We start from the raw sequence: 5,167 nt of genomic DNA on the forward strand, positions 1-5,167 counted from the left end.
TTAGTAGCCAAGCAATATATTGCGTCTTATCAGGCAGTTTAACAGGGCGCAGCGTTTGTGACAATCTGCGAAATTTCGTATATCGGAAAGTCAGCAGCATGTCGATGACTCTCCAGTAGTTGGACTGCATGTTTGTTATAGCGGATGACAAAGATTAGCGAGCGGCAGCTACACATCGAGCAACCCTGATCACGGGACTGTCGCTAGCAAAATGTCGAGAAGCGTGGGCTAAATCAGTGCGTCTTCCATCATGGTGAGAGTGAGAGGAGAGAGAAGAGTGTAAGAGGATATGATGGGAGGTGATGAGTGATTGAAATGAGCAACTGCCTAAGTGATCTCCTGGAAGCCGAGAGATCCGAGTGACGTGTGTTGTTGAGAGGGAGAGACTGAGCTAAAGACAAACAACCTTTTCAATGATGATAAATAAAGGTCGAAGGTGTGGAAGCGGGGGAAAATTGATACTTGAACAGCAATGACAAAAACGATCGTATCAAAAAAAAACAATGATTGCGATTTCGACCAAATAATAGTTACGGAAGCGCTTTATCCCACAATTGAGACTGTATCGTCATTAAGAAAGCCCTACAATTTGGTGAATAGACTAACTTCAAGGACGATGAAGAAACAACTTATCAAATCTCGATGAAAGAGACAAAAAGTTTGAGGTCATCTCGATCCGCCTTGTGGTTGATCTTTTTAGATGACTTAATGTTGAAATCATGCAAAATAAACACAAGCTGCATAAAAACCCTTACTCAACTATTTAACTGAAAGCACACTAACTGTTCATGTGTCACCTGTCATTAACACAACTCACTCTAAATCACCTTTTAGTTTATATCCAATTATAAAATAAGTAGAATGTTAAAAGCATAAGATTTACCGCGAAATTTCCTAGCTGACCTTTACAAATATCAACAACATTTCTCTTTCTCTTAAACTATATTTCAATTTCTATAAAAGAAAAAGCACCAATTAAGTGCACAAATTGTCGAAACTAAATTAACTAAAAATTGAGGGCTCGTGTAGATTAGCTACCTGATGCACATTTTGATAGAAAAAGTTTATTATTGAATCGAACGGAGAACTCAGCTGAAGGGGACCGAAAAGTGCCACTCGCACTAGCTTTCTTGGACTCACGCTATCAATGAGCAAATTTGATATTCATCTCTAGATTGGTAACTTAGCACTACATATTTTGAATATCATCTCAGTCACTCTCTACGCTGTAGGAACGACCAATCACGCAATTAAGCTAGATGAAGCACCTACTACTCATAGCCCTCTAAATTCAACTCGCCGCGACCTTCCAGCAAGAGTCTCCCACCGGAAAAATTTTACTCGGCCTCTCTCTATTAGGCGAAACTTAGAGCTCCATTCAAGTCAAGCCGAAGGTCACCGAAATCGTCAACCTACTCACCAACTACTGCTGACCTCTCATATAAGCACTAGCCCAAGCACACTCAACACTATTGGAATTGCCCATAAGCAACTCCTCAAAGCCTTCCAACGACAGTCTCCTTCGATGAAGCATGAGATAATACTTGTTTAGAGTAGTGTGTAGCATTGTACAAATATTCTATGTAGCATTGTACTTTTTAATTTTTTCTTGTGTAGCATTTCATATAGCACTTAGAACCCTATAAATAGGAGATGATGAAGAATAATTCAAGAAACTTTTGGTGTTGATATAGTGGATACTTTGCCAATTTTGAAACTCATAGTTTTTTTAGTAATCTATAATTTTCCTTTATACTCTCGAGGTGTATTTGAAATATTATGCCTATCGAATTTAGCCTGACAAGTTAAATAAATTAACAAGACAATATTGAAATTCAAGAGCCTAGCTACACTAGTCATCGATTATCAAAAGAGTGAATTATTATAATTGATGTGTATATAAACTTTTATATAAATAAATTGTGAAAGTATGTAAATCTTCTATTAAATATATTCTGAATTTGAAACCTCATTGATAAATTGCTCCAAATTATATTATCATATGGAAAATTATCACAAGAAGCTATTGGAATATCTTATAATGTAAAATAGGATCCTTTTTGGCCCAAACCATGAGACGTTGGAATTTTTATTATGTTAAGATTTCACTCTCGCTTTTTTAGTCCCACATTGCTAAATCCTACTATATATTGTCATATATAGAACTCTTATTTGCACAAAGCGAGTGCTGAGCTCAGCAACGCGAGCTTGTAACCCGTGTGGGGCAATTGGGTGCTCTGAATGATATATCTGATCCAATTACTGGTTTGTATCTGAGCTGAATGTTGGTCTACCCGATCCAAAGATGGGTAGTTAATTGCAACTGGGTTTGGCGAAGGCCTCAATAAATTGTGTTCTAATTTTGAGGGGAGCGCGTGAGGCTGGTTTAACAGAGCAGCGATTACCTTTAGCTCTCATCGGTGGATGGAAAACGGGACGGTGGTCCGGTCGAACCAAGTAGCAGTTGGGCCTGGTGAACCAAACGGGCATCCCTTTTTGTTGCAAAAAAGAAGTATAAATTGGTCTAATGGTGATAGACAATATTGATAGCGATGACATGTGTCAAAGTTTGACAGGTACACAAGCAACTTAAAAAATGTTAAAATTCTTAACTCAAACTTGCCCTATTTATTAAACGAGTCACCCCTGCCTACCCTTTTATTGACTCTCGTTCATACAACGATATTGCTATTAACCACAGATGACGAAGTCAGTAGGCCTTCGCGTTAATTTCATTGCCATTAATTGGTCTAACGGTGATATCTTGTGACATTGTGATGGTGATCGAAAAAGTTGGCGGGTATCAGCTCGAGAATAGACCTCTGCTCTAGAGGTGTTAATTCGGGTCAACAGGTCGGGTTCAGGTCCAATCTAACTTGATCCAAGAATAAACGGTTTGACCCGAACCTGACATTTTTAGTTAAACGGGTGCAGATGTCCAACCTTGACCCGACCCACACGGATTACTGGGTTGACCCGACCCGACCCGCGAACTTGAAATAGGATTTAGGTTACATCCAGCCCAATCAATAGCCGTTGCGGTTCCGTCGACGTCTGGCCAGTCTGAGGTCGAGCGCGAGTGTCGAGTGCCATCCGGCCTGTCTGAGATCGAGCACGAGTCACCGGTTGAAGCTAGGGCTAGGCCCACGCGTGGCGTGGCAAGCCAGGCGAGGAAGTGGGGACATCGACAGGCAGTGTTGGGCGTGCGCGACAGTGGCCGACTCCGCGTGACGCTATGACAGTGTGATAGTGAGTCAATTTGGCAGGTCAATTCAGGTTAAACTCGGGTTGTTGGGTTGACCCGAAATCGACCCGAACTGCAAATGAATCCAAAAAAAGAACCCGAACCCAACCAGTTTCCTTGTCGAGTCGACCCGAATCCGGCTTTTTTGGGTCGAGTTTTTGGGTCGTGTCAAATATTAACACCCTTGTCCGCACAACTCATTAACTCAACGAGCGGCTTGCGGAGGTGACTGGGCAGGAAAAGGAAATCTCAATTGAGCGGGCAAACATGAAGATTTAAAGGTTGGGTAGGAAAACAAAATTGACGGAGCACGGGACGACGACAGACGAGCTCGGGACGACGAATCTCGACGGCGGACCTGACGATGAGCTCGGGATGATGGATATCGTTGGCGAAGCCTTGTGATGATGACGAATGAGCCCGAGACCACCGATCTCGAAGGCGAATGCGATAATGAGCTTGGGACGAAGGATCTGATGCAGAGCCTCGGGATGACGACGAACAAGCTCGAGACGACCGATCTTGACGGCGGACGCGACGACAACATACCTTGGGACGACAGCGGACACAACGACGATACTACTAGGGACAGAGCTCGAAAGAGGAACTCGGGGCTAAGCTCGACGAGCTGTTCAACAAGAGATAACTCGGATTTTGAGCTCAACTTGAGTTCGAGCTGGAGCTCGAGCACGAACTCGAGCATGGTATTTGACATGTGAGCTCGACTGGTTCTTCTTCTAGAGAAAGTAAACGATAAAGAATTTTTTATTATGATAAGCTTCCACCTTTTCCTGTATATTAATCCCACATTGCTGAACTTGTATTGAGTATTATCTAATATAGACTTCTCATTTGAGCTGTACAGTCACTGAGTTCGGTAACGTTAGCTCGTAACCCAAGTGGGGGTTTCAAAGTACTTTGGATGAATTAATCGGGTTCAATCGCTGGTAGTCATTGGACCCGAAGTCTTTCTGGTCCGATAGAAGTTTGTAGTTATACAGTTATGTACTGCGTGTATAGGCGAAAGCCAGAGTTTAGAGAGGGAGAGGTAGATCCGTAGATTCCCTGTCGTTGGCGTAAGGGTTATTGGATTACCAGTGAATTAGCCTCGTAGTACCTTTTTATTTTTGGCCTTAATATTTAACTTTATGTTTTAATTAAAAATTAACGAATGAATGTTGATTCTTTCTTGCTCCGCCACTGTATGTTCAACTTCAGGTTAATAAAATGTGGTCTTAATTGGACAAGAAAATCTAAACTAGAACCACCAAAGACTCTTGGGCAACAATTTTAATGTATTCTAACATTCAAGATTGACACAACAAATAGAATTAATTTAATTTAGCGCACCCCCCCCCCCAACCACCCACCAAAAAAAAAAAAATTCAAGATCCACCACTTTGTGCAACTTGTCGACCCGGCTCGCAAGCTTACTCTAGCTCGATTTGGTAATAGGCTCAATGAGTGGAGCTTATCGAGCGAGCTCGAATGTGATTTTGAGCTCAAACAGACGTCTGCTTGATTCCTCAGCTTGTCGGGCGGCTTGTATAGGTAACTGGATGGGAAAGGGAAATCTCAATCGAGTGGGAGCGGGCAGACACGACAATTCAAAGGTCAGGCGAAAATCCAAATCGACTGAGCACTGTACAATGACGGACGAGCTCCAGATGATGAATCTCGACGGCAGACTTGACGATGAGCTTGGGACGATGGATCTTGATGGAAAAGCTTCAGGACGGCAACGAACGAGCTCGGGACAGCCGATCTCGACGGCGGACGCATTGACGAGCTCGAGACGATGGATCTCGACGCCGAGCCTCAGGACAACGACAAGCGAGCTCGGGACAACCCATCTCGACGGTGGATGCGGCGACAAGAGGACGCAACGATGACGAACCACGGGACGACAACGAGCTCGAAAGC

This window comes from Dendrobium catenatum, unplaced genomic scaffold, assembly GCF_001605985.2.
Source record: "Dendrobium catenatum unplaced genomic scaffold, ASM160598v2 fragScaff_scaffold_292, whole genome shotgun sequence".
Classification (NCBI taxonomy): Eukaryota; Viridiplantae; Streptophyta; class Magnoliopsida; order Asparagales; family Orchidaceae; genus Dendrobium; species Dendrobium catenatum.